This window comes from Amblyomma mixtum, chromosome 1 (assembly GCF_055824585.1).
Source record: "Amblyomma mixtum isolate Tamu chromosome 1, ASM5582458v1, whole genome shotgun sequence".
Lineage (NCBI taxonomy): Eukaryota > Metazoa > Arthropoda > Arachnida > Ixodida > Ixodidae > Amblyomma > Amblyomma mixtum.
Genome location: NC_143012.1, coordinates 235,517,772 through 235,542,587, shown reverse-complemented (window position 1 = coordinate 235,542,587; position 24,816 = coordinate 235,517,772). Strand labels below are relative to the sequence as shown.

Below are 24,816 nucleotides of genomic sequence, written 5' to 3'. Positions count from 1 at the left end.
GCACGCTTCTTTGCATATCAATCTCGCACTGCGGCGAAGAGAGCCTAAAAAAATGACTGCGCTGATAACCTTGAGCAAAATACCTTGCGCGACATTCTGCAAGCACGTCTGCCCCCCTCAACTCTCTATCGCTGCTCCTGTTCACGTGTCAGGCGCATTGGGGGGCAGTTACGGTAATAGTAGTGGCTAGAGGAAAACTGAAAGAATCGAGCACGAGTCGGTTGCGGCTGGCGTTAACGTGGCCACCACCATCACCACGTGAAGGTACGATATGAAAAAAATTACCGAGAGGTTAAAAAGATAAGAAAAAAGGAGGAAACATTAAACGCGCGGTCGTCTCTTACGGTGCAAGCGGTGGATATTTCATCACCCCATCACACGTACAAATGAATAGCACGTGAGCACACACAGCTCCTACCTTCTAGTCGCCTGAAACACGTTAACAGTAGCGTAAGCACCGCCATTTTACTAGTGGCGCGGCGACAATGTTTATCACAGCTTTGGCGTCACAGCATGATTTTCACGTAACACCCATGGGTACATCCTTTGTCAAAAGTCCGGAGCCAGGGGGGTTTGGTTCTGAGTCGCACCTTGTGGCTGGTAATGCACCCCCAGCGTTCCAAACCTCCTGAAGAGTGCTGTCTAATTCGAGTCTAGCAAAATTCGTTCGACTCTTCTTCGGGTGCCAGTAGTTTGCAGTACCAGTGAGTTAGATGTTACGGTTGTTTCAAGCCTTGTCATAGCTATTTCTTTAGCGTTATTGCATACTCTGTTAGATCATACAGATACCATCATTCCGCCGCGTTTTTTAACTATCACATAACTCATGTTGATATGTATCGCCTTTGGAAAGCAAGGAACAGACTGTGTTGACACTGGACTAAATGATTCATTGGCAGATTGAAAGTCATTGATTGATTCATTGATTGATTAAGTGAAATAAAGAGAGTGTGAAAGAGATAAAAAGCCTGGAACACGCGACGCGCTGTCTGATTCTTGTATTTGTGTTCACATCCCTTAAAGGAAAATTTGCTTCCAAGCTTTTTCATCACACGTCAGTCCTCACTTCTGGCAATTCCATCAAATTTCACGATTCAGCTTCGCATGTGTGTAGTGGCTAAAAAGGTAAGTTTTATAAGCAACAAGTTCTGAAATGAATTCCGAATTATATTCTATCTTACACGCAAATCGTTTCCTTAATGTCTCATACCTTTGCCATCGCAACCAGATTCCAGTCTCGTATGACGCTTCGGCACCATGAAAACCTTCCAGCGCTCAGCCGAACAAGAGCGTCGTTTTACAAAACTCCAACCACCACGCGAAGTAAACCAGGTTTCCCGAGAGCCATTCTTTGTAAAAGCGAAACGGCTTTTCTTAATTAGAACGCCTATAAGGAACTAATTACACCACCGCAAAGCTTTTTTTTTGTCTGATCTCATTCATGTACATGCGCAGGGGAACGGACAATATAGTTTGGCACAGAGATAACATTGCACTGTACACCAGAAAGAAGAACGTAGTATCATGTCTAGTCAGATAAAATGTGTTCCAGTGGAATGAAAAATACGAAGCAAAAGGGGTGACAGACATTTTCGATTAGGGCACCAAAACTACACTCGATAGATGCCAAACACTGCCTATATCTTGAACATCATTAGACTCTAAAGCTGAGTCAGAAAATGAAATGTCGGCATGACCAACACGTACAGGCCGAAGCAGTAGGATATGGAACTCTTTGTTAGCGAGCGTGCAGTCAGCGATTACTTCCAAAGCATATAAGCGAAAATAATTTTGTTCCTATAGTTTTCTACTCTAATGGCTTTTAAAGTTCACTGAGAAATGCCTTCTGAAATTCACTTATTGCATTTTGAAGTTCACTGCACAATGAGTGAGTAATAACTTTATTGAGTGTCCAGTACCAAGTGAAAATACATCTGATTACCAAGTGCGAACCAAGAAGTGTGCCCTTTTATATTTTTCGCATCTGTACATTAACAGCATGCTGCAAGGTCATTAACATCATTTCTTCTCGTATTCGCTTATATAGCTTTAATAATCGTCCGCGGTGTTTTGTCAACGTTTCGTTACATTTTTTTGCGTGCCCGGCGAGTGCCTGACTCCGAAAAACCCCATAGTTCTCGAGTGACTCCCTGACTCTGCGTGTGCGTTCACGTGAAGGGACTCGCGCAGGGTGCCGTTTAGCGAACTTGACAGATTCCGCCCTTTTGCCGAATAATGGTGGCGGTGTTAGAGTAAATTTCGGCATCTAAAGGGCTAAAAGATGAGCGGGCGACACGTCCTGCGCGTGCCGAGGTCTCCAGCAGCTGACATCTCAGTTTGCATAGTCACGCAACACGCGGGCTATAAGTTTCGCAGACCCTAATACAACGGCACGGCTTTCATGGCCGCTTGTTCCGTTCGGCTCGGCAAGCCCCTTGCTGTTCTCCAATTACAATATGCATATGCAAAAGTTTTCACTTTCATGTTTCATTTTAGTCTTCCCCTCGTCTCAGCGACCGCCATTCTACGGATGTCGATTGGAGTATGGACGCCGAACTTACCTTTGAGTTCTGAAGCGATAACAAAATGGTAATGCAGTATGGACATTCGCACAAACATAGCAGTTCCTACGGGCTTAACAGCATTTCTACGTGCGCGCAAGCCAGAAACAAGAAGCGACTGCTGGTATAGTCTTTGGGTTAATATTTGCGCTAGCAAGGTACGGTCTTCGTCCGCATTAGAGAGAGCTTTTATGTATTGCAAAAGCGAGAGCCAAGCGCAAACTTCTTCACTCAAATTCGTACGCGGGTTTGCAGGAGTCCGTTTGAGGGACAAGCTTCAACACCCTCTAACAAGCAACAATTTTAAGCCTACAGATCTTGATGAGTTGCAACCGCTGCGGCCCGACATTTCGCGCCGCGGTGGCTCAGTGGCCCCCGCCGCGGTGACTCAGTGGCTACGGCACTCGGCTGCTGGCCCGAAAGACGCGGGTTCGATCCCGGCCGCGGCGGCTGAAGTTCGATGAAGGCGAAATTCTAGAGGCCCGTGTGCTGTGCGATGTCAGTGCACGTTAAAGAACCCCAGGTGGTCGAAATTTCCGGAGCCCTTCACTACGGCGTCCCTCATAGCCTCAGTTGCTTTGGGACGTTAAACCCCAATAAACCAAACCATTTCGCGCAAGAACCTGACCGTGGCATTACACAAATGTGCGCCGCGAAAGGAAGGTGTGTGAATCAGCCTGACTGTGAAAGTCTCCGGTTCTTGAAAAGACAGCCTTGCATCCTATACAGTGGTAGTTGTGACTGATTCGCAGACGGCCAGCCTTATTTCAATGTTCTTTGACTGCCCCGCAAATGTGCAAATTTCTTCCGCTAAGACAAGAATCGCATGCACAATACTATGGTTCGCCACAACTGCGCTTGCGTAGCCGTCGCGGTGTCTCGGTGGTTGTGGCGCTCGACTGCTGACCCCAAAGACGCGGGTTCAGACCCGGCCGCGGCGGCCGCATCTCGATGGAGGCGAAATTCCATAGGCCCGTGTACTGTGCAATGTCAGTGCACGTTAAAGAACCCTGGTCGAAATTTCCGGAGCCCTTCACTGCGGCGTTTCCCGTAGCCTGAGTCGCTTTAGGACGTTAAACCCCATAAATCTAAAGAAAACAACTGTGCTAGTCTATACTTTACTAGCCGCAGAAAATCTGCGGGCTGAGCTAAGTGTGCATTTTTTGTCCTGCTACTTCGCTTCAATTGTTTACAAGTGCTGTGCTACAATTTGCTCAATTGCAAACAATGCGTTACCTTCTAGCTCCCAAGCTGCACCAGCAGGCTTGCTTGCCAGTCGATGCATTTCTTGCAAAACTTTGTGTGCATTGTGTCCGGCCAGCAAAGGTATACTGAGACTCCAAGGCGCTACAGCTTTGGACAAGCCGAGTGTCCGGGTTCGACTTGGACAGATGAAGAAAGAAGAGGCTTTTCCCTGTCAAAAGACTCCTTCCCAGTCAATGGCGCCGGTCGATTCTCATGAGCTTGCTAGCGTGACAATCCAGGGAGTGGCAGATGAAAGGGGTAAAGAAATGGGATAGTCCCATCCCTCCAGTGTCAGGGATAGTACCCTCTCTGCATTGTCGCGCCACTTCCTGCATTGTCACGCTGGCGGGGCCATGATAATCGGCCGACGCCATTGGCTGGAAGGGGGGAAAAATGAAAATTGGTTTTGAGGGAAGGAAATGATGCATAAGCTAGCTGTCTCACATATCCCGGTGGACACCCGAACCGCGCCGTAAGGGAAGGGATAAAGGAGGGAGTGAAAGAAGAGGCGCTGTAGTGGAGGGCTCCGGAGTGATTTCGACCACCTGGAGATCATTAACGTGCACTGACATCGCACAGCACACGGGCGTCTTTTGCATTTCACCTCCACTGAGACACGGCCGCCGCGGTCGGGTTCAAACCCGGGTACTCCGGCTCAGTAGACGAGCGCCTTAACCACTGAGCCACCGCGGCGGGTCTGGAAGAGGGTCCTTTGACGAGGAAAAGCTTCCTCGTTTTTGAGTTGTATCCGCCTATAGCAGATGCACACGAGCCGCGTTCGTGGCGACGAAGCCTCCTTGAGTTGAGGGGCACCTATCACCCAGCCCAAGCGCCACCGGATGCCTGTCTTCTTGCACTTGACGATGCAAAACATTTCGTGTCCGCGCTTTTCTCAGCGACACACGGAACAAGGAAAGTTTCTCCTGAACTTGACTGTCTTCTGTCAGTAGCTACACACCTTATACAAAGCGGACCTCACAGATGGCTGGAGGGAATGTCGTCACTCGAAGAAGTGCGCTGACCGGTGGACGTCTTTAAGCACAGCACGCACTTTACCAGTCTAGCGGCGTATGCACAGCGCAGGTGTTCCGACAAGATACCACTGTTGCACTCGTCAAGCGCAGCAAACGCGCGGGACAAGATGACATGAGTCCTCGCCTTTCATCATCTGAGGCCATCTTTTTGGCCTCCAACAATTCGTTCATTCCAAGACGTGAAATTACTTGGGCCTGTCTACGCTCAGTAACAGGCTGGACCTTGTATGCCCTGCGATTAGCCTAACGACCGCAAGTACGAACGACGCGCCGAAAAACTGCCAGCCACTTCGAGAGGCTTCCAGACACATTCAAGACCAGGACGGACACAGCCAATACAGAGGTATCAAGCCGATGCCCATGCATGCTTCATCACTCTTCACTGATGCGAGTGCTCGTAGCCTATTGCTCTTTGCCTTCAAAACAGAAGTTAGATAGCTGAGGGCGGTTATTTCATCCATGACCTTCATATCACCGGCAATTGATGCCGTCAACATCTCCTTCTGCTACGCTCATCGAAAGTTCAGAGGCAAAAGTGTTTTTAAGAAGTCTGGCACATTAAACTCAAAAGAAGAGGCAACGGGCTAATCCTTAAATGCGCTAACCAAGTGTCTACGGGGCTAGTCAGATGTCCACTAAGTCAACCCAACCCCTTGGCGACATCATCATCCATCATTAATATCAGCAGTGCATCAGCCTACCTACGTCCATTCAGGACCATGGCTCCTCCCATGGGCCAATTAACCCTGTCTTGCGCCAACTGCGACCACCTTGTACCCACAAACTTACTAATCCCATCCGGCCACCTGACTCTTACCCTTCTACGATGTCCTCCTTTTGGAATCCAGTCCGGTACCTTAAGGGACCATCGGCGTTATCATAAGGGACACGTTAGACGAAAACGCGTCCCTGCAACGACAGTACCTGTCGCTGTGGTCTCACGGCACCAGCACGGCGACTCACCCTGGTGCGGCTGCGGCGAGCACATACCACGGGCCGCAGCGGCGGCGGAGGCTGCTGCTTCTGGAGCAGGGGGTGACACCGACCCCTGGAGACAAACACCGGGGGCCGACGGGCGCTCAGGGACCCAGGGCACGGCCAGCCCTCCACATGGTGGCCGACGCTAATCCCCGCTGTCCGGCGGCGGCGCACCTGACTCGTCCCGCGACTTGTCCCAGCGGCCGAGTGCCGATGACGGCGCGGGCGGCGTCGGCCGCTCTCGTTTCCGCCTCGCCCGCTTTCTTTCGGTCTCCGCGCTGGCGCGCCACCCCTCCTGGTTGCATCCCCAGGTAGTGTGCAAGAGGACGCGCGCCACTCTCGCCTCTCCTTTCGCCTTTCCTCGGGGTGGGGGTCGATCGCGCCCCGTCCACTGTCCCGAGTCGCGGCGAAAGCGGAGAGTTCGGCTGAAGGCCCTGTTTCGGCATGCTGATGTGAAGCTCGTTTTATGCCGATAATGACCGGTGTGTGTGTGTGTGTGTGGTCTTTTTCATTTTGACCTCTATTAGAAGCTTATCAAAGGACGGGGGCAATTTTCACAAGCGGTTCTCTGCTGGGAAGTTCGAGCAATCGGGAGAAGAATCCACTCGTCCCGTTTCGTCGTTTCCGGTATCACGTGGATCCGGTAAATCAGCGCAACGGCAAATCCCGCCAGTGTCCCGGTACCAAAGACACAGTGTGCGAAAAAATTCCGTGTACCAAACCGACAACCAATTTTTTGTCTCTGTCACGAGGCTAGCACTAAGAGGGTTTCAAATTGGGCTAGTTGGTAGTTGACATGGCCAAACATAATTGCGCTTTTGAAAAGACTTGGGACAAAACAGGGACGACACAAACTCTCGTGCGTGAGGCTAGCATGCAGTAAACCAAACGAGAAGCAGTCTGAATGAAAACATACTTCTCGAACCCGCACCAACAAATACTGTCCTTTGATGTGCTGCACAAAGCCAACAGGAGCAGCTACGTTAGCCGGTAATTTCTCTACATAAAATTAATCCAAAGGCTGTTGCGCCAGGCGTTATCAAAGGAGGGCTCCCACACAATACGTAAGGGCCATCACACGACAGCAATGAGCAGAAGTCAATCTTTAGGATTGTTGGAAATGCTAGTCCTGCCCGGCCGCGGTGGTCGAACTTCGATGGAGGCGAAATTCTAGAGGGCCGTGTGCTGTGCGATGTCAGTGCACGTTAAAGAACCCCAGGTGGTCGAAATTTCCGGAGCCCTTCACTACGGCGTCCCTCATAGCCTGAGTTGCTTTGGGACGTTAAGCCCCAATAAACCAAACAAAACCAAACCAAACTTTCGGAAAAGCTCTTGCCTAATTTATATTTCTGTTATCCGAGCTTTTCACTTCAATTATACACGCCTGGTTAAGTGAAAGTAGTTCAGTCGGGGATTAGCGCTTGTGTCATCTTTTGCTTTTCCATGCTACAGCTGTCGTGCATCGTTCTCAGACGAGATAGTTCAACCCTGTATAGCCGCGTTTACTTCATTTTCCTTATCACTATGCACGGCCAGTTTCACAAAAAGCTTTCATCGAGCTCTACACCACTCTCGAGGCATTATAACATCGGACATGCACTAAGCTATCCGGTAAAAACGTCCGATCGAGCGCTCTTTAATTCCTTTTTTTAAAGCCAGACACATCAAACTTAGCGTTGCTTAGAAGATTCATTTGCTTTTTTTTCTACCATGACACACGTTGGCAGTTATATCCTTCGTTTTTTAGCCAGATGTTATTCTTCTTAACCTCATCATTTGTCACCCATCAGAAGTATGCGTCGTTTGTCTATGACGCTGTATTTCCTGTTCGCGACACACACACACACACACACACACACACACACACACACACACACACACACACACACACACACACACACACACACACACACACACACACACACACACACACACACACACACACACACACACACACACACACACACACACACACACACAACGAAGCGTATACTTCGCTATATACTCTTGTAAGCAGTCAAGTACTTCATGCTTTCGCAACCATATATATATATATATATATATATATATATATATATATATATATATATATATATATATATATATATATATATATATATATATATATATATATATATATATATATAACGGGCACAAAAGTCGGCATCGTTAAAGGTTAAACATTAAGCAGTACCAAAGCACCCAACAGCTACTTTCCCCGGTCCGCGCCTAAGTACGTGTGTGTCCGTGTCTCTATCCATTTGCACGCGTATGAACGACCAGCGACATTAGTAGTAGCAGCAGATAGGCTTCACGGCAAAGAAGCACGTCGGTGAAGTGCACTTCCAGAAGGAAAAAAAAAATGTTTAGCGCTAACAAGAACGGTAAAAAAAAAGCGCACGCATGACACATGCGCTGAAAGTTTTTGTTGTTTTTTTCGTAAAAATAACCACAGCAAATTACACAGATGTGCGCGCGAAAAACAAACGGTTACATATGTATAGAACTACTATCCCGGAAGTATTCTTTTTTTCAGCAGTGCCCACGTCAAACATTAAATGTTTCGCGCGGTGGCGCATGCAATAACTTTAATTAATTGTTCTTAAAGCCGTTTGCACACTACTGAGTTCACCACAGTTCGTTCGCCCACAAATACGTGCTCTCGCCAGCTGGGCTCTTAAAAAAAACTTAAGGCGTTGCCGTTTCTGGCGTTGCCGTGCTTGCCTAGCCGCATTTACCGTACCACTGAATACAATAACTGCGGTAAATACACGATTTAACGTACAACGGCGCTAAAACTCTCGTCTATCAACCGCAAAATTCCCTTTATGTGACATTCTATTCAAACTGATCCTGTTTACCAATATTATGTAAAGTTTCTTAACTGCAAATTAAAAAGTTGGATAAAGCTGTTGGGTCGGTTTCTCGGGGCTTTCCGTACCACTGAATACAATAACTGCGGTAAATACACGATTTAACGTACAACGGCGCTAAAACTCTCGTCTATCAACCGCAAAATTCCCTTTATGTGACATTCTATTCAAACTGATCCTGTTTACCAATATTATGTAAAGTTTCTTAACTGCAAATTAAAAAGTTGGATAAAGCTGTTGGGTCGGTTTCTCGGGGCTTTCGCCATCATGGCGGCGATAAACCTGAACGTGTGGCGCCGGCTTTAGAGCGCAGTCCTCATTCAGGGCAGCAGAACTGTCTCGATCGTGCTGAAAGACTACTTTAGTAACAAGCACCATATACAACTAGCTCCCGCGAGTTCCCTTTTGCTTGCATAACGTTATCGTACTATGCGCGTAGCACTCACGAAGTTTAGTTCTTTTTATCGTGGTGCAAAAATTACCAGAAAATAGACATGCTCTACGCTAAAAGCATCAAAATACAAAAATTATGTATGGCGCTCGAAACTAAATATGCCCGCGGAGTCGACGTGTCCGCTCCTCAACCGAGATGCGGATCATCGTAACTCGCCGACTCATAGACATCTAGTTTATGATTCGGGCAGACAATATAAGAAAATGAGGGAGAAAAAAAAACACGAAAACGTCTCCGCCAGTACCCTTTAGCGATCAGCAGTCTCGCATGCGCTAGAAGATGTGCAATCCAGTCTGGCAGAACATATCTGCTGTAGAGATATTGGAAAAAAAAAAAATGTTGGCAGTGGCTTAGCTCTGCTATGCCAGAATATACGTGGCTTGAGCAGTGACGTCACGTGACTCTGCGCCGGCCGCAGCAGCGGCAGCGGCGAGCGCGCGTGGCGAGGCGCGCCAGCTGTGCGCAGTGACGTCACTCGCGCATGTGCAGTATGGAGGGAGCACGCGAAACGGCGAGACTGCGGCCAATGTAGCTCACGCTACAAAATTACGCCTTCAAATATGCTGCGAACCCTATAGTATCAGCTGCTCGCTTAACCCCGGCTCGCTACGATGTTACAGGTGGACACAGTGGTTAAGCGTACAGCCATCAATAAATTGGGCTCAAACAACCAAGCGGCACCATCGTGATTCCCCTCTCTCTTATTGCGCACGGTGGCTTCGCATTAGCGGGCACACACTTCCTGATCCTGGCACCGCAGTCTCCTCTTCTCGTCATCGCGAGCTAGAGCGTTAAGATCCTCACGTCATTTCATTTTTAGCTTCAGTTTATTGATATGACACGTAACACCTAATACGATCAACAATAACAGTGCAGACGAGAATCCCAGAGTCGCAGACTAAAATGGGACCTTTCGCTTCTGGCAACGTCCGACACGGAGCCCAACTCCGGATATAGTAGGATCTTCACATAGCGCCCACGAAGGCATAGTGCTCACGATCCACGCAACGTGAGCGAAGCAGCGCTCACGCCACGAGTCACGTGACAGCTGATCCGCCGCGCGCTGACGTCACAACATGGACGGCGCCATACTCCTCAAACGACGACGAGGTTGCGTCTGACCTCCCAGTAACAGCTAGCGCTGTTTTAGTAGACGCATCGCATCCTTGGCAGCCGTCAGTGAGCTGTTGTAAAACGCGGTACGCCTTCTCGAATCTCCCAAAGCACACAACAGGCCCGACCTTAACTGGGACTTTCACGTCGCACGGTTTTCGGGCCACAGGAGGCGTGTCCACGCCTTCTGAAGCGCGCGCGTCGAAGTCCCAGCGCAGCCCCCACTATAAACGACAGCACAGAGGCGTGTCCACGTGTTTAGTTATTTTTCATCCACCGAACGACCGTTCGATCGCAACGACTGTTCGCTTGAACTCACACTTTCACGCCTCAGACTTTTTTTTTCCCCCCAGGACAAGAAAAAAACAAAAAAAAAGGCAGGCTCGACCGATATTGGACACGGCAATGCGCTCGCCGAGCCCCGAAGCGCCGCCAAACGAGCCCCGGCGACACTTGACGAAAGCCTGCACACAACACGCACGCACAAAGATGGCGAGGAAAAAAAGAAGACCGGAATTAGCGGAGTGAAGGGAGACCCAGAGACGCACTGCTGCTCGGCGATCGCGGAAAAGAAAGTGTGCGGAGAGGTAGTTTCTCGCGAACAGCTGTTGCAGCAGGATGGTCTCGCCAATAGAGGAGAGAGAGAGTGTTTGGTTTCTCGTTGAAAAGAAGAGCGCGTGGCTTGCGACCCGCTGCCGAAGTCGGTCGCTAACGGGACAACGTTTTACGGCGATGTTCGTTTCGCTTCAGTGACTCCCGTGAATGCACACACACACACAACGCGTTCACCTCCTTTCTTTGTCTTTGTTTCGAAGCAGTCAGCCCCCCCCCCCCCTCGACAGTGCATATTTTCTTTTTTTCTTCCCTTTTCAGTCTCTTCCCCGCCGTCAGGCATTATTACGCAGACGCATGGGTGCCCGCCGCACGCTTGGTCTGCTTCGCTTCGGGGACAGCTAGCTCTTTCTTCTTTTCATCGTTCTTTTTTCGACTTCGAGTGGACACAGGAGAGGTGTCGCGTCTCAGAAATCGGCTCTGGCGGCAACTGGAGCAAGCAAAAGTGACGACTCTCTTTTCGCGTTGGCTTAGCTCGCTTTTTCTTTCTCTCTCGCTCTCTTTCGGACACCTTAGCTGCGCAAACTGCTACAGGAGGGGAGGGGGGGGGGGGGGGGGGGTAGTAGTACAAGAACGAAAGAAGACGAGGAAGGAAAAAGGCGAGGATCGGAGCGGAACGAGAATCTATACACGCTCGAGGAAGTGATATGTGACGCAAACCGAACTGAGCAAGCGCAGACAGGAAGTGACCATGCGACACCGGCAATGTCGCGTCATGTGCCTCTGAGGTACATGATAATACCGAACTAAAGGTGCGAAACGCTGAAGATTGGAAGGACCCACTGAAGAAGAAATGAAGCTAAAATGAGTGCGGCCAGTCTGAACACTGCCTGGAGGTATACGAAATGTTTTCTGTTTTCTTCTTTCGTTTATAAAAAAACAAAAAACGATGTGCTCTTTTACGTGAGGCTGTGCTTATGTGTGTGTCTTTCGTGGGCACCGACAGCGGGCGCCTCCACGTAAATTCTTGCGACAGCATTCAACGCCACTGCTTACCTACATAAGAATGTTTCTGCCAGACTACTAACGAGGTTAAGCCAAACAAAGTAGTGGCAAACGGCACCAACGCCATACCACAGCGTTCAAAGAGACATCTCATATTGTCAAAAAAAGAGAAAGAAAGCACGATCTAAATGTAGTCACCTGCGTAGTGGCACTCTTGCTTGGTGTCCCCTTTCTCTAGGGCACAACGACACTCTTGCCAAAAAGTGATTATACAGCCTCTCACGAACTCTTCCCTAAAGGGGGTACTTTTTGCTAGCTTTTAACTCCCCAGCGGGAATGAAAAGTCGGCGACCCGAACATTCGTTAGGATGGGCTAAGAAAATGAAATAAAAATAATATTTCCCTGCACGAACCACTGATTGGCACAACGGGCTTACGGCGGAGTGTGATTTTGAAGAGTGGGTTCTTGCTGTTTCCTGCATTCTCTGCCGCTAAAGGATCTGCAGAGACCTATGCACCACGCGACCTTCTCGCTGTGTCATTAGACAGTAGAGTTCCGATACAAAAGTGTACTTTTACCGTAAACTGGAGTGAACCAGTCGAGAATTTCAACAGTCGAGCAATTCGAGAATTTTGAGTTACTGGCTATATCGAACACATAGGCTGTCCTCTTGGAAATCCTGTGTAAAAGTATAGGAAAGTCGCGCAGAATATCGAACTACTTTTTCGCCCGCCATTCGATACATCGAACAGCGCGCAGCGCCCCTGCAGGTGGATCTTCTCCTAACGATTGCTCTCTCGATTACTACTTCGATTACATCTCGCGCGCGGAGACTGGTCAGCTATCGGGTCCTTGGGAAGGACGGCCTTCGATCTTTTCACGCCACACCGCTGTCATGCGTTGAAGCGAACCTAAATATAATGCCCAACGGCGGCCTTCGCCTGGCATGCTTCGCTTGCCGAAGGCGTTCCGAAAACGAACTGTACCTTAATTTTTAATCAGCGATTTTTCTACTTAAACTGCACTAACAACTGGCTAAAAGGCCGTCCGCTGCGGCACCGATGGGAAGCAGGTCAGATGCTGAGCCAGCCCGCCGGTGGGCGGCACAGCCTGAGTCGCTCTTTGACTCATAGCCTTAGTCGCCTTGGGACGTTAAACCTCCATAATACCAAACCTATAACCAAACTATACAATACTATACTAATACAGGGACTCCAGAGCAGGAAGGGGGTCGCCCCCCCCCCCGCTACCCCCCCCCCCCCCCCCCCCCCCCCCCCCAGTCTCCAACTGCTTGCGCACAGATTTCTGATGTCTGACAAACGCTAGGACGTTATTAACGTCAAGCCCAGTGGGGCTGAGCCAGCTGGCTTCATAGGCAGTCGCAAAGCATTTAATTTGAGTAACCTAAGCACTCATGTCCCAACAGAAGTCGTTGAGTGACTGACCGCTGTTCATGAGCATGATCAGAAGAATTGAAAAAGACTATGGCCAAACTTTTTTATTGAGTCCAACACTCCTAGGGTATACATCTTTATAAAACTGCCCATTTCAATTTAGGTTTTACATGCATTAACAAATACTCCTTCGAACTGTGAAATAAGGTTTGGTTTGGTTTATGGGGTTTAACGTCCCAAAGCGACTAAGGCTATGGGAGACGCCGTAGTGGAGACCTCCGTAAATTTCGACCACCTGGGGTTCTTTTACGTGCACTGACATCGCCCAGCACACGGGTCTCTAGAATTTCTCCTCCAAAGAAATTCAGCCGCCGCGGCCGGGATCGAACCCGTGTGAAATAAGAAAATATAAACAAAAAGTAAATAAGGCAGATACATATTAAAATAAAATATGAAATAAATAAATGAATAACTCCCCCCATCCGTTCAAAAAAAAAATTCCAGTCACAGACTGTACATACAAAAGTAAGCCGCCGCAATCATTGTAAAACAATTCTCGCGGTGAGGGGATGCGAGGCTGTAGTCAGGCCCGGCCTTCCAGGCGTAGTTCGACTGGCGACCGCTAGAGGAACGCGCTGTTAGCAAAAAAAGAAACATTGAATGAAGACCTTGTGTAAAGTGCACAACGCATAAACACGCAGCAGTGCAATTAGTGCGTTCCACCGGCGAACTTCCCAGCGCGTGCATTTTTTGCGAGAGCCGTGTCGCACTGCCTTCTTGAGGCCGACCCCGCGGTAAGCTTCCCCCTCGCGACACCGCGATGCAACGGCAGCCAGGTAAAACACACGCGCCTGCCTGCACGGGCGGCGGCGACCTTGTCTCGCCAGCTCTGACAATCCGCGCGGCCCACCGCCGCACACGCGGGAAGCTCGCGTGCCTTCTCTCCCGCGTTTCCGACGGCCAACTAGGACTAGGCTGGGAGACGAGCTGTCAGCTCCGACGAGGCTGTCAGCCGCGACTCGACCTGTTGCAACATCCAGCAACCGCCGCTGGCGGAGTCGGCAGGCAACGCGCGGCGTTCTGGGAAAGAAAGGGGGAAGGAGAGGAGGAATATACCGCGCCCCTCGCAAAAATGCGGCAGGGAGGGGCCACCCATGCAAACTGGGGCAGGTAAATGAAACTTCTCGAAAAATCTCGATGCCTCGAGCGGCTCTTGAGAGGAATTAGGCGACTCGAAAAGGTTTCCGACTGCAAGTCTTGGGGACCGCAGTAACCGGGGCGCGCAACCAGGATAAGATTGATACTAGGATGCTTCGACTGAGGGCTTCTTTTGTGCTTCGACACTTGGAACAAAGCTAAAACTCGTTCATATATACGACACGTTTCATTCTGAAGTTTCGGAACGTTCCAGAAATGTGTAGCAGTTGCGGTACGGAGTTGACCGTGCCGAATGCGCGCTTGATAAGTGCGAATATGTCTGCGAGTGGCGCTCTTTTATGCGCCTTATGAAAACGAACTTCCATAGAATTATTAATGCGAGAGCATTATATGGCTTTGTTGCGTTAGCAAAAAGTGTCCGTAATTTTGTCTGCACGATTACGCCGTTCTCTGAAGATAAATTTGTGAAAGTGTGATTGTGACAGACAGTGTGTGATAAAATGTAGCCGTGGGAAAAATTTGCTTGATGAGGTGCAGTTAGTTCAACGTGACAAAAACGCGAAAAGGTACACTTAGACGTCAAAATAGCCGTGGACGTCGATATAGTACATGGACGTCAGAAAAGCCACGGACGTCGATACAGTATGTGGACGTTTTGCTTTCGCATTGCTCCAATGCGATTCGCCGCAGTGATCTCAAAGTTTTGAACCTGTTCCCTTGCATTTCCGTTTCTTCTCTTTGCAGGACTGCAAAACATTTCTGGAGAAACCAGGTACCCGTAAAACCTTTCAAAGTTGGCTCGGGCTCCTCAGAGCGGGCGTCCGTTAAAATCGCCACTTCGTTGTCTCTGACGTTTTTCCTCCGCCGTAGGCAGTCCAACAACACGCATGCGCAGACCAGCAGTTTGACGACAGGCCGAGTGACACATGACACACATTTGCCATGCGTTTTGAACTCCAGGATAAGCCAAGGACCTCAAATTTATTCTTTTGAGCCGTATTTCTACTGGGCTGTGCCAGCAGCGTTCTGATTGGCGAATTTCATACGGGCATCTAATGCGCATGCGCAGAACAGTCCAACACCCACGCGCGCTTAGTCAAGCTGTAAACAGTGATAAGGTCTATAGCTTGCGGGTGGCTCTATACATCGAAAAAAAAAAAAAACAACGGGTCTGTGATTCGAACCCAGTCCCCCCGCAGTATAGGTGGATGCTCTACCAGATAGATACGGTCGCCGCTGCTGCCCTCCAGAAGTCGGATGGCGCATATCCACACTAGGAGATCGGCAAAGAATCAGCATGCAAATTTTAGCTAGTTAAGCAGGAAGCCATTTAAATAAGAAGAGATAGTCGACAGAAACGAACACGCGCTCTGGTGCAAAAGCACGTGCAGTGCGTCCCAATCATCCTGTTTCACGCTCTTCACTGACTGTGCGTCCACGAAGGTACTATTTTCTCTTTAAGCGAATGTGGTCAATGATGGCCGTTCATTTTAAATTATTCAACAACCCTCGTAATAGTGGCCTCAGTGATAGAGATTAATCGAAAGACACGTAGGGCTGGACTTAAAAATACTCTTTTGACGTTCGTGATAGCCAGATCAGCAAGCGACAGATCCTAAAATGGCTTCCACCACCCCTTCCCCACCATTATAATTCCACCCCACAATTAACAATTGCAACGTGAAATACAAAAAAAAAAAACAGCAGCTGATAACAATGGGCCGTGGTCCGCGGCGTCCTCTAAATGTTTGACTATATTAAACAAGCCAGAGGTATCGGAATTCTTGATCGTATAATTTCGTCTTGTGATCTACTTCTTGTTTAGATAGCAAGAAAAGCTTTAAAGGAGCACTAAAGAGGAATCTGAACTCGTCTTTTTACCGCGGGAACTCGATCTACACGTTCCGAGTATTCTCAGAAACTTCCAAGTATTGTCCTGTGCGGCCGATTCACTAATTTAAATCGGATTAAACGTCCCGGCTCCCGCCTTTTTTTCAACTCAACGCTGACGGTAACAGTCAGCCAACGCGCGGAGTTCCTTTCAGGCAGTCGCGTGGCGGCATCACTTTCGCTTTTATGTTGTTTTTTAGGTTCCCGTGAATAAAGATATCCACTCAGAAACAACGTAGCTGCAAATTAGGCCCACGGAAATAACAATACGCGTGGACTGTTTGCGTTCGCCGATCGCTACGTATCAATCCGCCGATGGCAGAGCGGCAGGCCGACACGGGAATGGCTGAATGTTTGGTTGACTCCTATTACCGTCAGCGGTAGGTTCGAAAAAACGGTGGGAGCCGGGACATTTAATCCGATTTAAATGACGGAAATCGTCCGCACAGGACAATAATTCGAAGTTTCGAAGAATACTCGGAACGTGTAGATCGAGTTTCCACGGCAAAAAGACGAGTTCAGATCCCTCTTTAGAGCACCTTTAACGACGAACTTTTTGTCGTAGAGGGATTCCATGTGTCGGTGCTGGTCCTGAATGTGGGTGGAGCTTCATTTCATATGTATCCGAGAACAGTCGCGTTAAACCACGCCCTATCAGACAGCTCCACAGCTCTACTACAAGGAGTCCGATGTAGAGACGCGTGTACCTACTCTGCTATCTGCACAGTTTTTGCGATGTAACCGAACGTTCGGTTTACTCAAGATGGCTTAAGGTCTTATCGCATCGTGCCTTTGAAGTGGTTCGTAGCACACACAACAACACACAAAATAAAAACGCGCGTAATAGCAAATGACATTAGTCCCAGCATGAGCTAACCTACCTCATTTGCAAGCGTTACCGCTCGTCGAATTAGGTTTAAAATACATACATAAAAGAGAAGAGGCAGCCGTAGCAAAGGAATGCTCCCTATCTAGATCGAGACTGGAAACAGGTTATTACGAAACCTCCATCGCGTACCACTGCACCGAGAACAGTATAGAATCATCTCGCTTCGTCATTAGTATTTATTGTTTTGATTTTTTTTTTGTTTCTAGCCCTTCAAGTGAAACCTTTGCTGCAGGTGAGCCCCCGACCTCCCGCATTTTTCCTTTCTTGTCACTGCGCTGTAATGTCCTCCAAAAGCTCCTTCATTTTTTTCTTCTCCCTTTTCTCGTTCACGAACGACTTGTACTGAAGAGAGAGACAGTTATTACGCTGATCAGACTCCCGATGACAGAAAAGCGTGTCACTTCATATACCCTGACTTTTTCTTTCTTTTTTTTTTTTTTGTGAGGAAACACGGCTTCAATTTTAATACACTCCAATCCACGTCGGGAGGGTCCGCACAGGAAGCTCTTCAGGCAACTTCTTTTTTCGCGTTGAGAGCAGCGAGCACCATAGATTGCGATCGCTTTAGATAAGAGCGGCAGCATGCAGAGGAGTCCATCGAACATGCATTTATTCATGCGGCCAAACAATGCGACTGTCGCTTCCAAAAGAGGCAGGCAAGGCGCTGACGGATGTACGGAGGGAGTGGGTGGGTGCAAGACGACACGTTTGACGCCGCGCACAACACAAAAGACGAGGACGGGGGAGGGGGGGGGGGGGGGCGATATCCGAAGAGCGGGGAAAGTGAACAGTAGCGCGACGCTCTGCGCGCGGAAAAGCACACGAGGATGCCGTCGCGCCACAAAACACGCGTTCCTCCTCGCTCGTTATTCCGCACGTAGTCGTGCGTGCGTGCATGCGTGCGTGCGTGCGTCTACGTCGTCTCATATTGACTCCGCCGCCGAAATGCCCTCGGAGCGCCGAACACTGCGGACGCCTGTCGCAGATGAGAATAGCAATTCTTGTTCTATAGCGATGATTGCTTTCGATTTTTCAATTCCGCCCCACGCCGGCGCCTTTGAAGCAGGCACGAAGCGCTTACGGCAGAGAGCAGAGCAACCCAGCAGCACTCCACCCCCAATCAACCCTCCCCCCCTCCCCCCTTGGCAACTAACCTTCCAACACCTCCCTCCAGGAGCTTTTGTCTTTCAAGCCTTAGCAGAAAAGGGGCTATGCAAGTTGGCAACCTCCCTTCATTCTCCTAAATTTTGGCGCTTTAAATCTATTTCCTTTAATTTTTTTTTTCGTGCTTCCTCAACGTGGGCAGCGTGCATCGGATGCTCGCAACGCCTCTCTAGTAAAGAGTGGACCCTCGTGTGCCCGCGTATGCGCCCGACAATGCTGTGTGCAAGAGGAGGTAAGGGGGCGTGCTGAAATTTGCATTTTGCGGCGTGTGCGACTGTGTGTGCGAGCGCGAAGGTGTTTCATGCAATGCAAATGAGCCTCTTTCGAAACTGCCGTGAGCGTGTAGCGTACACGACAACGAAACGCGTGTCCTTTTCTCCGCAAAAAACGTCCGACGAAAACTGTCGCCACGGGCTTTTGCGGCGTGCTCCTCCGCCTTACAAAAGCTGTATAGCTGTACCTGCTGCTTTCAATTTAGGCGGGCGCGTCCGCGAGCGGTTCCCAATCGTTCGCCGCTGCTTGTTCGCTAGTCTGGTCTTTGTGTTCTTGCTTTGCATTTAATCTTACGTCCATCGGGCTCTATCTATGCGGGCCCTCGGTTCGAGTCCGCCATTTAGCATAATGACGAGATTGACGGAGACAACTCGGTTGCTGAAATGCGCGACCACCAAGTGGAACAGGTCGATACGGCGACGCGTCGGGCGAGAAACACTGAAGCTTCGTTGTTCTATGTGTGGAAGACGTCAGGGAGTACATAGCCGCCGCATCTCCCTCGTTCTTACACTCTCAACACGAATACGCCTATATGGGTGTAGAAAGGGAGTAAAGCTGTCCTCTATCACAAACCCTTTCTCAAAAGGTGTGCGCTAGAGGACAACTTAACTCCCTTTTTAGTCCTTTCTGCTTAGAGTGTAGAGTACGTGCCGGAAGGAATGGCGGCCGATGTATATCAACGTGGCTTGTCTGCCTCCCCTGCCATGCAAACCTCATTAGTCAAAGTGCCCGGCCCCATGCTAGATCGAACACTGATCGCCCGTCGTCGACCACCAAGGGACGTATGGGTTGTATATGGGGGTACAAGGGCGTCCGCAGAATTTTTTGCAGGGGGGGGGGCCCGTTGGTGCCCCGGGGGGGGGGGGGGGGGGGGGGGGTATGTTCGTAGCAAAAAGGCGCTATTTGCGGAGTAAGTTTATTTATTTATATATAAATAAAAATTAAACAAAATGCACACATGAAAGAAAAATTACAAACAGCAAATTAAAGCGCGGCTAGGAGAGGTACATTGGAGTTTATCAACGAAGAAACAACTAAAATTAATAAAAAATGCAAAAAGATGCTATATCACTTCGTGGAGAAGAGTGCTCAGTCTTCCTGCATACGGGTTCTCGACTCACCCGGATTTATGACCAGCACACAGCACAATATGTTCGCAAACACGCAACTACAGTCACTCAGTCAGTCTTCCTTGAACAGCAACTGTAGGCGCCTCGGATTTTTCTGGGCGAATTGCGTAATTACACGTGTGATAAATTCACTTCTGTGCTTCATTACACGCTCTCGGTGCACACTCATCATACACATTGATTGGAAAAACTGTTGAACGCGTACGTTGAAAACAAAAGATGACTATATATACAACGAAAACTTATTTACAAGATAAATGCACGCTCGCAGCTTCATACACCTCGCTCCATCTTGCTTGCGCATCCGCACAGTCGAGCAACCCCACACACACTGCTCGCCGCTCGTCGTTTTCTCGTCCGCTGTCTTGGTTGTTCTCAGCTTCGCTGACAACCGGCCACTAAAAACACCCAAGCACAAACACAGAGGCGCGCACACGTGCGAGGGCTTACTTGCCGCAATATCCCCGAATGCGCACTTTGGGGGTGAAAGGAACGCCGCGCAACTTCCGAGGGGAAGGGACACTCGCCACTCCGGTCGGAAAATTTGTTTTTGTGTTTTTATGGGGTTCAGAGCCCCAAAACGACTCAGGCTATGAGGGATGGAGTAGTACAGAGTTCCGGGTAATGTCGACCACCTGGGTCTCTTTACCATGCACTGACACGCACAGTACATGGGCGCTGTTGTGATTTGAGGCCCAGCCAGAGGTGACAGGCGAGCCAGGCAGGCGCCATCGGGCTGCGTTGACCAAAGGCGCTGGTTTTCGCAGAAGACGCAAAGAACGCTGGTGTGGGGGCGCCTCGGGAGACTGCGTCGCCGTGAACAAAAGCAGCTAATCCCCTTTGCCGGAGATTCTGAAAGCGGCGCTTCTACCGAACTGCGCTACCCGTGGATCGGAGGAGACAGCGAGCGGCGGCGGCGCCAACTCATCGCCCGCTTGCCCCTGAGCAGCCCGACAAAGCGGGGGTGGACACGGCTGATTTGTCCTTCCCTCCTTAAGAATTCATCGGTGACCGGCGTAACGATAGGCGAAAACAAGATGAACCGTGCACTGTCTGCCTCCGTGTCGCTATCTCTCTAGAGATCAAAGAAACAGACACCCATCTCAAGGCGGCTCGAAACACATGCTCGCCGGTGCCGCTGTATGTCTGGAACAGGTCGCCCTTCAGTAGAGCTAACGATGGCGTGGTTTGAAAACGGCGGAACGACGCACGCCCGGACGCGGCATTTCGCAGATGTGACCATGCGGGGCTGCTTTTACCCTTTTGACTGAGCGCACCACCGCCCCTGGCGTGCGGCCATCACTCACGGTTCGAGTGAGTGATTTTCCAGGGGGGTGCAACCGCCCCCCCTTGCCCCCCCCTCCGGACGCCCATGTGGGGGTATGTTCAAGTCAATGCGTATGTGCATGTCCACAAACATACGGAACCGGCCCCATGCACAGCATACCGTTTTCTTCTCACTTAAGCCCCGCCCCCGTAATCAGAACGTATTTTCACCGCCTTCGGCAAGCAGAAGCCAACACTACCGCTTTTCACCTGCCATTCTCGGGTTGTGAAATGCGCCGTCTTTTAAAGCCTATGCGAGACGGTGTATGAGCGAAAAGATGTGGTTCGAGCCAAATTATACAACTGCTAACCTCCTTTGTCGAATCGACCCCTCGTCATGGTTTACAATCCCACTACCACTGAACAAAAGTCTGGAAACTCTCATGCGCCGCTAACGATTGGCAACAGCCCACACGAAACACTTTCTGCATAGAACTGGGAGTGCAGACACCCCATGATGTGCGCGTGTGGTCACGAGAACAAGGAAGGGCCTTTCAGTGCCCCCCCCCCAACAACAACAAAAAAAAAATATGGACCCATGGCCGATGCGTGCGCTGCAGAAACGGGCAATCACAGCACTGAAATCTTTTCTCGAGAATAGCGGAACCTTCGGGAGTTACCAGATATGTTGCATTGAGTGTTCAGACACTGTACTTTTTCATTTCTGCTCGCGCTGTCCAGGAATTGCTTGCCTGTAACATGATCATGGGTTCCCTGGCAGTCGCAATCAATTTTACGCATTATACTATCATGTGCCTGGCACTGTCGGGCCTACACTGTTAGTGTTGTTGCTATTTTTTTCTTTCGTTTACCGTATTTTCGGATTCTATGCCGTTTAGGATATTTTAGAGCCCCAGAGGACGCGTCTCCCCTTCCGGTTTAGTCACAGCGGTCAAGTCATAAGAAAGACGTAAACGCAGAAGAACTGGAAAGAAGGGGCATCGTGATTCTCTGTAAAAGCCATTTCACTACAGACAGCGCCTTTCCGCAACAAAGATGTTTATGGTCTGTGGGGGTTTAACGTCCCAGAGCGACTCTGGCTATGAGGGACGCCGTAGTGAAGGGCTCCGGAAATTTCCACCACCTGGGGTTCTTTACCGTGCTCTGACAACGCGCAGTACACGGGCCTCTAGAATTTCGCCTCCACCGAAATTCGACCGTGATCGATCCCGCATCTTTCGTGCCAGCCGCCGAGCGCCATAACCACTGAGCAACCACGGCGGCGCAACAAGGAGGTTCAAGGCACATCGTTACGCACCGTCGTATTAAGGTTTTATCGCATTACACTGGACTCAATCTGTGAAACTGAGCCATTTATGCGGCAACTTTCTCCAATGGCCACGCGGCCGCCTATGGTCGAGAATAAAGCGAAACAGGCAAAAACTGAAAATGCGGGAACGAGCAGACAGACGATAGCAACAACGCTACCTCACTTGGCGTAGGAATCGAGCAGAAATAAGCGAGCAAAAACAGGAACCTGAGAGCATAAATAGTGGGAACCAAGCCCGTAACCGACGACAGCTCCAATGCTAGAACTACGCCGTTTCTGACACCACGGCTCGCGTAACAAATACACAAAAAAGCTTCCGAAGCATAAATAAAGGAGACAGTGACAATAAGGAAATATGTAATACACAGTTATGCAAAACACCTGCAGTCAAGTTAAGTGCCATAAAAAAAAAAAGAGATCTGGGCAACGCGACGCTTTGGATTTTGACTCGGCAGAGACGGTCGAGAGTTACTGTATTTACTCGCATAATAGCGGCCCCTTTCTGTGAAAAAAATAAAAATAAATAAAAAATGGTAAATATGATGCGCGTTATTAGGGGATAAAATTTACACAAAATTTACGAAATAAATATTCTCCGAATTTCAATAACCAGAATGTTGGTGATGCGCATATTAATATACACGAGTGTGTTGGTTATGCGAGTAAATACTGTGCAGCCGGCTAGCCACACACATTCTTCCCTCTGACTCATTTCCTTGCCGCTCTTTTTCCTTTTTTTCCCCTTTGTTCCCCTCCCCAAGTGTAGGGTAGCCAACTGGGCATCGCCTGGTTAACCTCCCTGTCTTTCCGTCCTTTTCTCTCTCTCTCTCTCTCTCTTTCTCCTGGGTGAAAGAAAGGGCCTGCACACGCCGGTTGCCGAACGACTGCAGGCATTTGCATCTTCTCTAAACCCGCACAATTTGCACAGCTAATTTACCTGGGCGATACCACTAAAAGCTTAGATATGAATCTAAATGCCGCAAAGTTTCATTCGGCTAAAACTCGGTTTCACCCGGTTCCTGCACGCCGAGCAGATTTCTTGATAATCGGGTTAAACTCGATTTCCATTCGAAAATGGCTCTTTACGATAATGCAGTTTGCCAGGGCACACAGCTTAAGACACCGCACGGAAACTAACGTATGCTTTATGCTTAATTTCGAGCTTTGTTTTCAGTAACAATAAATTATTTAGAAGATCTTTTGAGCTTGTTATTCAAAGCATAGCTTAATGCGAGAATAAGCTGAAGAAGTGCCTTCTTGAAGCAGGAAAAGAGAGTACGGCCCCTGCATACGGGCATGTCATTGGCGTCACTGTGTAGGCGCTACCCACGAACGACATCCTAGCAAACGTTGATGCTGAATCAAAGAGTTTAGGGTCTAGAAGTCTGGCCTAATACATACCCCGATAGGCTGACAATGGGATTAGTAACGATGGAGACGAAATAATTATAACTCAGAGAAAAAAATTCATTCGCTAAAGTTTTTTTTTGTGCAAAATGCCGAAATAATTATAATTGAGAGAAAAAAAGACCTCATTCGTTTAAGTTTTTTGGTGCAAAGTACCATTCGTTTCGGAAAACGGTGAACTGAAATAGAACATTTTCAGTCCCAGGTAAAAACGCGCGTTGATCTTCTATTACCTTTCCTAGAAAAAAAAAAATTGGTTAAATAACCCCGACTACGGAGCTTTTGATTGAATAACCTGATTCGTACCCGAATTTTGAACTAAAAAATAGCGCCCGATATTTACCCCCCGAATTCGGAAAAAAAAAATCAGACCCGAAAATGAAAGATCCTAAATATATGCGGGTATTTAAATGACTCATAAGAAGCGCGCAAACACGTATCAGTCACAGAAGAAACAAGCAACCAAAGCGGCAAAGTAAACACTAGTTGGATTTATGACCAAGTTACACTGCCCTGAAGCAATCAAACCCGTCGCTTCCTGTAATTTCCTTTTCCCACGCCTTATAGCGTACGCGCAGCTAGAGATACCTGCTCGATACTTGGCCACTGGCCAATAGATTCCACTATCGGCCGATACGTCACCACACCACTGGATAAGCAACAGCACGCCCAGGAGTGCGTCTCTCTCTCTCTCTCTCACACACACACACACACACACACACACACACACACACACACACACACACACACACACACACACACACACACACACACACACACACACACACACACACACACACACACACACACACACACACACACACACACACACACACAAACACACACACGCACGCACGCACACACACGCAAAAAAAATAATATGAAGAAAGTACAGTGGACCGTGCATAGCTAATTCGAACTAGTTTAATTCGAACTTCTCACAGCAGACTACAATCGACTCTCGAAGACTGGAACTCGAACGAGGCGACCGAAGATGTGTTCGAATTCGACCTAGTTCGCATTAAGGGCAGCATTTATATATAAAAAAGTGGTGAGGTTTTAACGTAGTTAAACCGAGTACACGTGCGAAAGCACGTGT

At 49.0% G+C, this 24,816-nt stretch overlaps 1 protein-coding gene across 7 annotated transcripts in view; it reads right to left on the bottom strand.

The window, feature by feature from the left end:
* The window catches only part of LOC149371179 (uncharacterized), a 113,081-nt gene that overhangs the window by 42,733 nt on the left and 45,532 nt on the right, over nucleotides 1-24,816 (bottom strand). The gene's annotated exons all lie outside the window — the stretch shown is intronic.